Consider the following 14092-nt stretch of genomic DNA (forward strand, 5'->3'; position numbering starts at 1 on the left):
CCACCAGTACAACAAGGGATACTATCTAGCTGATGGTATATATCCTCAGTGGTCAACTTTTGTGAAGACAATCTCGAACCCCCAAGGTGAGAAGAGAAAGAGATTTGCCCAAATGCAAGAGAGTGCTATAAAGGATGTGGAACGTGCTTTTGGTGTGCTTCAATCCCGATGGGGTATCGTTCGAAACCCTGCACTGTCATGGGATGAAGGGAAGCTTTGGGAGGTGATGACTGCTTGTGTGATCATGCACAACATGATCGTCGAGGACGAGCGTGATGACAGTATCTTCGACCAAGGATTTGATTATCAAGGTGAAAATGTTGAGCCCCTGCACCAAGAACCGGCCACGTTTGAACAGTTTGCCCAATTTCCATCGTGAGCTGCGTGATTGGCACACTCATTTGGATCTTCAAAATGACTTGGTTGAGCACGTGTGGGATCATATTGGCAACCAATAGATGTATTGGTTCATTTTATTAGACAATTTCGATTTGGTTGTAAAACAATTCTATTAGAGATAATTTCGATTGGGTTGTAAAACTATTTTTATTTTCAGACAATTAATATTTGGACGTGTAAACTTGTTTTGATATGAAAATATGGGAATTTTTTGCCCTGGCGGACATGACGAGGCAAACGGATGCGGCCGCGCGCTGGGCGCACGGCCACCGCATCACAGGACAGGCCCGGACATGACCCCGTTGCCCTACCCAAACGGATCGATTCCTGGCAAAGCGGACGTCCGTTTGGGATCGCGCGATGGAGTTGGCCTAATAATTAACGGGCTTCTTTTCGTTGACCTGACAGCTGATTTGAGAGGGATCCGGCCCAGGACGGACGTCACCCTGATCCCCTCCACCTTTGACTATCCCTTCATCAGGAATTATGCGCGGAGCGGAGTAGAAGTTTCCTCGCGCTGATCATCACACCGGGGCTTCTGCTGTCGATTCAACGGGCTCGATCAGTCCTCTGTCATCGATCGGTCTGAAGTGAGGCTTTCGTCAATTTTTTATTATAAAAGTTTATAACTAGTTGCTCTCACTGTAGTTGGTCTTTCCTTCACGCATCGCCTCTCCTTTTAATTTCCCTGGTCAGGAATTTGGATCAGATGAATTCACATGCAACCAGGTGTGTCTTTGAATTTTCAATCAACGAGTAATTATGCACGCCGTGAACGCATGTGAAACGGATAAAAAGCGCACAGGCAAGTGCTCTCACCAGTCACCACTGCTGCTGCGGTTGCACATGCCCGATTGGGAGTTGGTGCGTGCGTCCGCTCTAGATGGATCGCCATGAGGCAAACTCCAGCGCACGGCCTCGTCCCGTCCGGCTCTGTCCGTTTAGACAAAATGGACAAACCCCACGGCTCAGTACGCGCCCTGGACCCATCTTATTCATTTTGGTTCAAGCGGACAGCGAACGGACGCGTCTCTCGTCCGCATCGGGGCCGTGTGGCAGGCGGCCACCTACCTTCCACCACCTACATTAACAGCGCACGCGCGGTCGGCCCCACTTGTCATCCGCCCAGGCAAGCGGTCGCCGTCCTCCTTAAATGGAAAGCCGACGACCGGTCAGTCCACGCTCCCACTTGCTGCCTCCTCGAACCCCGACACCCAAACCCTAGTTCTCGGGCTCGCCAGCCGCCGACAGCCATGGTGCGGTGGAGCACCGGTTGCAAGGGGGCGCACGACCGCGAGGCTGGTTCGTCCTCCGGCCGCCGCCGCGCCGCCAGCTCAGAGCGCGCACCACCCCCACGGAGGGCCCCCGCACCGCCCGCATTTGCCATCGCCCCTCCGGGCGCCGGCGCGCGACCGGCACTACATCCACGCGATGTTTGCCGGCACTATTGGGAAACCAGGACGCCGCTCCCCCGGAGCGACGTTCAGCTGCCCAATAACTGGCATCTATCCGCGGATCGGGTGCCGATCCTGCCAGTGCCGACGAGCGGCCGTTCCCGCCGTGAGGAGATTGACCACCGCCGCCTCCTGTCTGACGACCTCTACTACGACCCCAGGTACGCCGTCGACTCCGACCTGTGGGACACCTGGTTTCGGGACGAGCACGACACCAGGCGCGCGTCGTACTTTGTTGGTAGCTCGTCGGGCCCGCGGCGGCCACGTACAAAGCGCCGAGCGCGTGCTCCGAGCCCTCCCCAGGTGCGCAAGCGTACGCGGGTGCGTGGCATCACGCCGACGTCGCCACCGTCGCCTTCGCCCTCTCCGTCGCCGCCACCACCTCCACGCATGACAGAGGAGGAGGAAGCCCGGCTCATTCAACGTATCATGGAAGACTTCATGAGCACGCACGATGAGCGCCAATGGGAGGGCCTGGACACCATGCTGGCCCTCTCTGCGGGCGGCGACGTGACCGTCCACTAGTAGAAAAAGGGTCATCTGTCCCGGTTGGTAAGGGCCTTTTGTCCCGGTTGTTGAACCGGGACTAAAGGGTCGTTACTAATGCCCTAGCCCTTTAGTCCCGGTTCTTACACGAACCGGGACAGATGGGCCTCCACGTGGCCGCTGCGGCCAGCCCAGGTAGGAGGGCCTTTGGTCACCAAAAGGCATCCACGCGTCAGTATTTCAGTGGCTGGGGTTTTTGTTTTTTTTTGAAAGGGGGGAGGGTTTAGGGGGTAATTTAGGGTGTGTAAGCTAGCTAACAGAGAGAACTGTCCTCTCTTATTTCCGTGTTTGATTTACCAACGCTACTGCTATGCCTAAACATGGCTTAGATTAAAGTGAAGGCAACTTGTGGTGCATGTCGAAAGTAATATTAATTCTAACTTGATCAAGTTTGGATTAGTACTAGTTTCGACATGCACCACATGCTTGTTGCCTTCACTTCATTCCAATCCATGTTCATTTCACCCACTGATATATAATAACTCTTCATGCTCGCATCATGCATCATTATAATAACAAGTCCTACTAATCATCGTCATACAACTTCTACTCGTTATTAATAATAAGTCATACGATCATCATCCTCATAGTCATCGAAGCAACCCTACATAATTGTTCTTAGCACATGATCATCAGTATTAGGTAGGACCTAAATACCCTCTTTAAGGTAAAATAGCATAAAACAATATAGACCCCGACTCTCCATTATGGAGAATGGAGATCATCCTGTCTCCAATTTTTGCGCTTCGCTTCCTTTTGCTTCCAAGAACCTCCTTGCGACTGTCCATACATTTTTTCTATTCTTCGATTTTCATGTCTCCACTTCTTTTAGAAATCCGGTATGGACAGTTGAGATTCGTAGGATGACCTGGTTGTATGTTCAAAACATCAAGCCTACCATTCTGATACATCAAATGAGGCACACAATCCTCTGGGATTATGTGTTGAAAAACATAGTAATAACTTCATAGTTAACAATGATGTACTAGTTTTAGAAGTATGCAAAAGATGCACGGATGTCGTAATAGTAAGAAATCTTACCAGGGTATCTCCATAGTAGTTACCGTAGTTCAGCACGTGCACTAGTGGCACGTATTGACCATAATGTGGAGGAGTTTTACAATAAATATTGTAATTCTCAAGATCAGTACAAAATCTGACCAGATGAGTTTTCTCCTTATAAGTTAACTCAGAGCCATCGGTGTAGTAGGTTCTGTCTACCATGTTCTGCACATTGTTTGAACAATCAAAATAAGCTGTCAATGAAAATAAGCTGTCAACTATTTTGAAATAAACAATATAAATTAGCTAATAACTATGTTTGAGAAACTCACATAACGGTAGAATTGGAGGCGTATCAACAAGGACCCAAATGTCCATATTGTCTTGCTCGATATCAGGATCACCAAGATCCATGGTGACAAGCCTACCCTCATCAAAACCATACATCTTGCAAAATGCTTCCCAATTTTTGCAACCAAAATGGATTACGCTCTCAGAATTATACAGATTTACTTCAAAATCTATATCATGATGGGTCCTTAGGTGAATTTTCTTTGTTTCCATACTTTCATGGTCTTCAAAACCCATCCTCTCCAAGACGTAGCGTCTTGCATGGCATGGGATAAGCTAGTCGAATTGTAAAAGATGAAAAGTACACGTTGAAATAGTTGAAGTCGTGCTTAATTACGAAAAAATAACACTTGTCGTCGTTGCGTACCGTTTCAACATCGAAGGTCTCCTCCAGCTTAATACTGAAGCGTCGATCTTCGTCCAGGTGAGGCATGTCGCACAGACCTCGGTCGTCGTGGCACCAGTCGCACTCCCCCGAGAGACTTTCGTCGCTCGAGTACGACATTTCCTATGTTCATAATTCAAATATTAAACGTCTACAATTAAATATATGTACTAAAAAAAACCTAAGTTAGATCATTATTATTCATCACGGGTTGACTATCGGTTTGTCGAGTCTTTTCTTGAAAACTCTCAGCTCACGTGGTGTATACATTCGACCGTTGGTGATGGTTGCTCCTTCTTTCACGACAACAGTCGGGATTCTTCGTCCTCTCATATATATATGGTGGAACTCTCCCTCACTGATTCCTCTCAGACATTTGCGACCGTCGGTGATGGTAGCTCCTTCCTTTCATTCCCGAGTGCATTACACCAAATTGTCTAGCACACGGGAACGAAGGAGAAGCTACCCCCACGACAATAGTCGGGATTCTTCGTCCTCTCATATATGGTGGAGACTCAATAGACTTAAAGTCAACCCGAAATATCGTTTAATTATCTTTCTAAAAACGGTTCGTGGCTGGTCTCACCTCGAGGTCGGAGGGGGTCGGTGACGGGGACGACGGCGGGGATGTTGGAGGGGGCTCCTAGATTTCTGCGAAAACAGAAACCCTATAAGCTATCAACTAATCATATGCATATGCCTTGCATAGTGCTCTCCAATTTTAGCATTCAAAGTAGGAGTAGTTTTCCAATTTGAGCATTCAATAAGCAAAATCAAATCACAAAATAAAGTAGTATTCAAATTAGGATGCATTCAATTATAAGCAAAACTACATCATCTCCATGCGTCCGTACATCGTCGAATATTATCACTAATACACCTCGAATACTATTATACATATAGCATCGCTAGTACAGCTAGAACCGTAGCGCCCGACGGGTATCGGCGCGGGCGGTGGATACCCAAAGAGAAGGGACCATCACATGATCATAGCTCCAGTGAGATCCCTGAAGAACCTGCCAGGTATTGTCGAACCTGCACTCCAACGCAACCATGTAGCGTCGGACGTGCTCGTCCTCCTCGCTGACACGGTGACTTACCACCTCCGCGGTATCCGGAAGCCTCGGCACCATCACTGGCCCACGCGACCGCCACCAAACAAGGATCGGGTCAATGACGGGCTGGCTCCTCACCAACCTACGCCCCCCGGAAGGTAGCACCTCCCAAAACCAGCCCGGCGGAGCCCAGTCCCGGACATGGCCCCTCTGATCAAGCCGGCCTCCTCCGCCGAGTCGACGAAGAGGATGCGGGATTGGCATCGTCGACGTCGATGCGGGAATAATTGCTTTAACTAAAAAAATAAACTAGTTCTATTAATTTTCTTGCTAAAAATAAACTACTTATATAGGAAAATAAACTAGTTTTATTAAATCAACTAGTTCAACTACTAAGCACTTACTATAAATAGAATAAAGTAGTACTTACTAAAAATAAACTAGTTTAACTAGTTCTATTATTTTTCTAACTAATTGTATTAAACACTTTCTCTTCTTATTCTATGAACAAAATTACAACAGAAAAAATCATAAAAATTCTATGAACAAAATTACAACAGAAAAAATTTATAAAAATTCTATGAAAAAATTGACATATTCTTTGCATATATATGAACACACAAACATTTGCATATTCAACAACAATATCACAAAAAAAATCTATGAACGGAAAAAAATTCTAACTTTTGCATATTCATTTATGAACAAATTACAACAACTCAATTAACTACACATCTAAATTAGGAAAATTCATATGAGCTCACTAAGGGGGCGGCGATCGACGAGGAGGCAGGGCACGGGGGCGACGGTGAGGGGCGCGGCCACGGGCGACGAGGAGGCAGGGGGCGGCGACGGCGACGGTGAGGGGCACGGCGACGGGCGACGAGGAGGCAGGGGGCGGAGGTGAGGGGCGCGGCGACGGGCGACGAGGAGGCAGGGGGCGCGGGGCGGCGACGGCGTCTGGGCGGCGCGGGACGGCGTCGGAGGCAGGGGCGACGACGGCGTCGGCGAGGCGCAGAGGGGCAGCCTGGCGGCGTCGTCGGGGCGGGGAAGACGAACTGAATGAAAAATTTCACAAGTGCTAGTTATATAGACGAAGCATTGGTCCCGGTTCGTGACAGCAACCGGGACGAATGCGACCTTTAGTCCCGGTTGGTGCCACCAACCGGGAACAAAGGCCTCTTTTCAGCAGCCCAAAGGGAGGGAAGCTGCGGCCTTTGGTCCCGGTTGGTGTCACCAACCGGGACTAAAGGGGGGGCATTGGTACCGGTTAGTGCCACGAACCGGTACCAATGCACACCTTTAGTCTCGGTTGGTGCCACCAACCGGGACCAAAGGCCTTGTGCTGTTGCGCCCGCGTCGAAAGCTTAGTCCCACCTCGCTAGTTGAGAGGGGCGCGCAGTGGTTTATAAGCCCCACTGCCGCACCCCTCTCGAGCTCCTCTCCATTGCAGGCTTACGGGCCTAATTGTCACTGCTATGCCTGATGGGCTTACTGGGCCTTCTGCGGGCCTGAATCCTGGCCCATCGATGGGTTTCTAGTCGTATTCAGGCCGTGGTGGCCCAGTAGGTGGCATATTTTTTATTTTTTGCCTGTTTTTTGTTTTCTTTTTTGCTTTATTTATTTTGTTTTGTTTCTACTTACAACAAAAAACTTATTTATTTTATTTTATTTTGTTTCTAATTACTTATTTATTTTACTTTATGATAATTCTTTTTGCTATTAAAGTTTCTAACAAAAAAAGTTCTTTATGAAAATTCTTTTTGCTTTTAATGATTTTGAACAGAAAATACTTCGATAATTTTAGTTGCATCAATTTTATATAATTTTAGTTTCAATAATACTAGAGGTTTCTTATAATGTTTTGAACAGAAAATACTTTGTTAATTTTAGTTTCATAAATTTTATTAAAGTTTATTTTATTTTGTTTCTACTTATATATTTTAATAAATTTTATATTATTTTGTTTCTAATTACTTATTTATTTTATTTGTTATTTTTCATGCACCATTTTTCATGCATTTACTGATTATTTTGAGCTATAAGACCCTAAAATTGAAAAGCATTTCAAATGAACTCTTAAAAAGGTTGAAAGTTGGCATGATATCATCATTTCATCCACATAGCATGTACAAGAAAGTTGAGATGGTTACGGCAAAAACTGGATGCACTTCGTGTACAAAACGGACAATCTCTTTCAAAGTATCAGGATTTCATACGGAAACTCGTCTGTTACAAAGGGATTTCATTTTTTAAAACTTATTTGAACTCCTGACTTTTTGTGTGTTCAAAATGCACCATTCAAAGCCACATCATCATTTTTCAATCCTTTCTGACTTCATTTGTTATTTTTCATGCATTACTAATTATTTTGAGCTATAAGACCCTAAAATTGAAAAGCATTTCAAATGAACCTGAAATTGAAAAACCCTACAAATGAACTCTGAAAAGGTTGAAAGTTGGCATGGTATCATCATTTCACCCACATAGCATGTGCTAAAAAGTTGAGAGGGTCCCGGCAAAAGCTGGATGCACTTCGTGAACAAAATGGACAATCTCTTTCGAAGTATCAGGGTTTCGGAGGAAAACTCATCTGTTACAAAGGGATTTCATTTTCTTGAACTTATTTGAACTCCAGACTTTTTGTGTGTTCAAAATGCACCATTCAAAGCCACATCATCAATTTTCAACCCTTTCTGACTTCATTTGTTATTTTTCATGCAGTGACGGATTGTTTTGAGCTAAATGACCCTGAAATTGAAAAGCCCTACAAATGAGCTCTGAAAAGGTTGAAAGTTGGCATGGTATCATCATTTCACCCACATAGCATGTGCTAAAAAGTTGAGAGGGTTACGGCAAAAGCTGGATGCACTTCGTGAACAAAATGGACAATCTCTTTCGAAGTATCAGGGTTTCGGACGAAAACTCATCTGTTACAAAGGGATTTCATTTTCTTGAACTTATTTGAACTCCAGACTTTTTGTGTGTTCAAAATGAACCATTCAAAGCAGAGACTGATTTTGAATGGTGCATATTCAACACACAAAAAGTCTGTAAAGATCGCCAACCCCAACATAAAAAATGAGCATAGATGCGCCTATAGAGAGAATTCAACCTAAATTCATAATAAATTTCTATGAATTTCAAAGAAATTTATTCTGAATTTAGGTCAAATTCTCTGTATAAGGGCATCTATTCTCACTTTGAGAGGAGCTCAACAAGGCAGAGAGGGACGGGCTTATAAACCGGTGTGAGCGCCCTTCGGTTGGCGAGGTGGGACTGAACTCTGACCGCAACGAGGACCAACCCTTTAGTCCCGGTTTGTGGCACAAACCGGGACTAATGGTCATGGGCCAGGGGCGAGGCGCATTGGTCTCGGTTCGTGCGTGGAACCGGGACCAAAAGGTCTAGACGAACCGGGACCAATGGCCCACGTGGCCCGGCCGGCCCCCTGGGCTCACGAACCGGGACAGTTGCCTCCTTTGGTCCCGGTTCGTGAGCGAACCAGGATTAATGGTATTACGAGGGCCGAACCAATGCCCTGTTTTCTACTAGTGGTCCCGGAGTTGGAGATGACGGACGTGAAGGAGGAGGTGAAGGAGGAGGTGGTGGAGGAGCAGCCCGTCACCGCGTTCCACCCGAGCCTGGTGGGCCAGCGGTGGAGCTGGTCATGCACGACCACGGACATGGCCGACGCCGTGGGGGCAGGGTGGTACCCCACGCCGCCGCAGTCACCGAAGCGCGAGCCGTCGCAGGGGGGGAGGTGGTGCAGGCACCTCCCACCTTCCAGGCACCACCCACCTTCCAGGCACCACCGTCCCACCTCTGGCCGCCGCCGCCCTACATCAACCTCACCGGCGACGAGGACGACAACAGCGGCGCGTGAGAGGGCGATGGGCACGGCATGTATGGGCACGACATCGACGGACTGTCTTTTTGTTTAGTTTTTATGTTAATTATCTTTCTAAGCACTGTGGAGGCCGTGAAGAGTAATGTTTAATTTTGTTTGCGTATTATTTGTTTTTTCAGCATTTATTTGAGTTTTGCGATTTTTTATATATCATGTCTTCCACCAATATGATTTGGGGTGCGGCCGCGCATTGGGCGCACTGACACGGCAACAGCACCGAACGAACATGTGCTACCCCATTGTCGCCTCAAACAGACAGAATACAAACAAAACGGACGTCTATTTAGGGTCGTGCGCTGGAGTTGGGCTGATGTCTGTCAGATAAATGCTCCAAGTCTCATGGTCAGCTGCCCGATCATGCCGCAAGCCTGTTGCAAGATGGAGAGAACGATCGATCGATGGAGTGGAGGCCCCAGGCTGCATCCTTGGTAGCCACGACAGACAAACTGGCCACTCCATGTGCATGCCGAGATCGGGCATGCATCAACTCATGTTGAGTTGGAGTACTCTCAACTGTTTGCCCAGGTTATTTTACAGGCCACCTCATCAAGGATATCTTGAGAAGAAAAATTAAAATGGCGATAATTACAGCGAGGCTAGCGACTAGATAGGTGCCCCCTCTTTGCGAGGCCAAATGGAGGGCGATGAGTGGATAAGACAAAGACCACGTCATCCCCACCTGAAATATTTTAACTACTGCGGCTTAATATAATAAGTCTGCTCCTTTTCTCTATCCATTCGAAAAAATCTGCTCCTCTTTTGACGTCCCCACGCGATCTTCATCTCCTCATCGGAACACCTCATGGGCTGCTCCACCGGATTTATGAAACCAATATCCACGCAGATGCATCATGCAAGCGTTAAGAAGCTTCTTTTGGTTCTAAAGCACTTGCTTTTGGTCCTTGTAGGCCGTGATTAGGATTGATCGGAATCCGGTTCTTATCCACAGTGTTCTCATTAGATCGGCAGCTGATGAAGGGGGGGGGGGGGGGGGGGGGGGGATTCAGGGGCGGCTCCTGCCCTGCCCACGCGGGCGCTTAGTCGACGGCAAGTCGGCAAACCGAATAAACTTCACCACCATCACCCAGACTCCTCCTGTAGCCATGTTGGTCGATCACATGGCCATAACTGATGGCCATGTCGATCTTGCCAAGATGACAAGACACTCTGCCGAAACATATTTACCCTGGCGGCCGAGACGGCAGATAGTTATAGAACCAGACAACGAGTGAATGATGTATGCCATCAGCTGATCTCAGGGGCTAGCTAGTGGCACATTATTTCGACATATATCGCAAGTGTGCGAGTGACATCAGTGCGATTCAGGGGCGGCCGGAGTAGTTCACCGGGCAGCCGTTGGAGGGTTAGGTCAGGATGTATGCCGCCGCCACGGCTGCCCACGCGATTTCCTGGTAAGCCTGACCTCGCCGTCGACGGCGACCGCTGGGAAGATGTTGCACTCAACCGGGATCAGTTCTGACTTTTGTGACGGGGAGCGGAAGGGAACGTGCCGCGTCGAGGAAGAGGACTTTCGCCTTGCCGGGGAAGGAAGGCAGGCAGGCAACTTGCTTCCTCTTCTTTTTTTTTGCATGGTAATACATGTCTCATTCATATAATAAAGAATAAAGTACAAGTCACGTAAAAACCGACATGACAAAATTAAAAAGATAGCAGAACATCTCTGAACTTGACACTAATGCCCGTCATCTGCCTCCGGCACCACCACAGCAGCCACCGAAGAAAAGAATGACGGATCACCTCCTCACCCGAGCTCGACGCGGCTCCACCGTTGATATGCAGCTTTGTGGACCTCCAAGATGGCTCACCAAAAGTGAAGTAATTGCCGTTGAACGAATCAGACCGGGGCAACAACCCGGACACGCCATCGAACTCCAGATCTAGCACCCCACCACGACTAAGACACCGAAGGAGGAAACCATACCTGCCATCCACGAACCACGAACCTAGCACACGTTCCGTCTTCCAGATGTCGTCGATGCGGACCATAATCTGCATCCGCTCCTACCTCCCAAGCTCCACGCCAACGCTGGAGCAAACACCGTCGCAACGGCGGAGCCCGAGGACACAGGTCCACCACGAGGATGCCGCCGCCGCCACGCCTTCCTTACTTGAACAGACTGGTTTTCAAATCCATCCCCAACCATAGGACCGATGGTCTCGTCAGAGAAGGATCCAAAGAATCTTTATTCAGCGCCGTCATCATTGCCGCCGAAGCGAAGACGATGTACAACCTAAAAACCTAGACTACACGGGAGTAAAAACGATCCACACGCGTGGATCCGACGACCCCCCTCACCACCGACGACCGAGGTCGCCGGCGGAGGGGAGCCGCCGGAGTACGGCGCTGAAAGATGTCCTCTTCTGGCGGCGACTAGGGTTCCAGCCGCCAGGGAGCAGGGAGTTGAGAAAAACTCTTCACGAGTCGAACTTGCTTCCTCCTTGGGCAAGAAGCAAAGCATTCCCTCCGTCCGTCGCTCTTGCCGCGCAATTCGTATCGTACGTACGGTTTGCGCGTTCCGCGTCGTCGTGTCGGGTCGTGTCGCCTCGGTTCTGCTGGCACAGGGGAGGCGCATGGCCGAACCGAACCCAGGTCTCTTCACGCGGTGCGGAACGGCGAGCGTGCCGTGCGAGTGACTGACGAAAAACTTCTCACCAAAAAGAAGATGAAGAAAAGAAGCGTGACGAAACGACACGTCGTCCACGGCACGTTACGTGCTACAGCAGGTTGCTCTGTTCTGATGTACTCCCTCCGTTCCTAAATATAAGTAGATTTCACTACGGACTACATACGAAACAAAATGAGTGAATCTATATTTTAAAATATGTCTATATACATCCGTATGTAGTCCGTAGTGGAATATTTAAAAAAGACTTATATTTTGGAACGGAGGGAGTATCACTGAAACCGGGAGCTGCGAGCATTACCTAGTTTTTTTCTTTCTTTGAGCTGTACGTTGCAGTTTGGGAGGAATCCATGGAGTCAGCTTGCGTGCAGTTTTCCTTTTCTAAAAAAAAGAGCTAATACCACTATTGATACATAAACTTGTACCCGAAGGAACGGAATCATACAAAAACTAAAAAACCCCAAAGCAGCGGTCCTTAAACTTATCTAACACTATTCGCAAAAAAAAACTTATCTAACACAACGTTTTAATACAATTCCGTTAAATCTGACGCAAACCGTCTATTTTCTGTTAACTGCAGCACTGACCAGCTGAAACGTCCGCAAGTGATAACCGGCAAACCCAAAGAGACTCTCTGTTTGCAAATTTAGGTAAACTCCGTATTAACTCCTACTGCAGGACGGAGAAACAAGTAGAAAAGGAAAAAAAAAGTGCTGAGACTGGGTTTTTTGAACCCGCGACCTATTACATTGTTTTCCCGCGTGTTACTAGAACACCAAGCATCACTTAATTTGCAAAAAAGAGACATCTATTTTTGTTGTAAATGATATTTTGGGGTGTACTTCAGTGGGGTGCTAATTTTCTTGTGCCTCAAATAGTTTACTGAAACTCTGTTTCAAAGAAAAAAACAGTTTATTGAAATTGTTGTAGAAATTGCTGTTGAAATTGTGATGTAGTCTGAGAAACAGATTAGTGGCATTGCTGAAGTCTGAGAATTGTCTACAACTACTGCTGTAATCTTGTAGATAAATAAAAGACGGTCTGTTGTTGGGGGAATAAATCATTATGGAACGTTAAACTCCAGGTTAGTTGATTCACCTCTTTTCAGCCTTAACAGAGAATTATCGCATTGAATAACCTGTGGACAAAATTCATGGTTCAGCAATACCAATAAATCTTGTTTTAGTACATCAGTTGTATTCATTCAGCTATGAAATATATGTCATTGCAAATTTATTATATCAAAGGATGTTACTCTCCCTTGTGATATAGGAGTACATGGTCAATTTTCATTATTCAAATTTAACATGTGAATAATAATTTCTTGTATGTACTTTTTCACTAACTAATAATCGCAAATCTACCCTAAAAAACCCGCAAATCTTTAGACATAGATCTTAACACCAAATCAATGATATCAATTTTATGTCACGTAATTAAACCATATACTTGTAGGTTTAATTTTATTGAAAATAAAATAAATTTGATAATCAAATAATATTTGTCATTGGCCAAGGTTTGAATTTCTCTATCAAAGCATGATTTATATACCCAAGGCAAATGGATTTTTATTCTATTGCACATTATGGGGAAAGATGTTAGCAATGAGTCATCCAGGACAATCATCTAAATACGCATAATTCTATTTTGGAAATAAACTAAATAAGAAGGATAATTATTTAGAAGAGGTTGCTCGCGCATGTTGCAGACCACTGTTCTAGTTAATCTAACAGAATGTATGAGATCAATTCTTGTTTAATGGCATACAATTTTTTGAAATCCTAATTTGAGTAAATCACATTGGAAAAAGTTGTTTAATTCTTACTTTCAGTAAATCACACTGACTAACAATTGATGGTGGTTGTCATGGCCATTGGTCATATTTTCTTAATATAAAAACTATCGGTCTCCGCTTTGAACGTAAAGCAATGCATGTTGTCATGGTAACGCACAGGAAAATCATACCAGAGGTCTTTTGTTTGATTTGTACGAAGCCCCACCTCAACGCACTGTTTTTCATCTTCTATTTTTTTTCCTTCATCTCTGTGAATGAGATAATAAGAATTTGTCTCAGCTTTGAATAGATAGTCCCTTTCAGGGTTGCTGGTTATCTCGCACGTGCATTTGATTCATGTCGTGCGAAGGCCCTAGGTTCGAATCCCCCGTAGCGAAAGAGAGCGGGGCTACTGCTGAAGTTAATAGAAAATAGACGGCATGTGTCGGATTTAAAGGAATGTTATTAAAACATTCTGTTAGATAAGTTGAAGGACCACTTCTTTGGGGTTTTTTAGTTCTTGTATGATTCTGTTCCCACCACTACAAGTTTCTGTACTATTTTTTTGAGT

This window comes from Triticum aestivum, chromosome 4D, assembly GCF_018294505.1.
Source record: "Triticum aestivum cultivar Chinese Spring chromosome 4D, IWGSC CS RefSeq v2.1, whole genome shotgun sequence".
Taxonomy (NCBI): Eukaryota; Viridiplantae; Streptophyta; class Magnoliopsida; order Poales; family Poaceae; genus Triticum; species Triticum aestivum.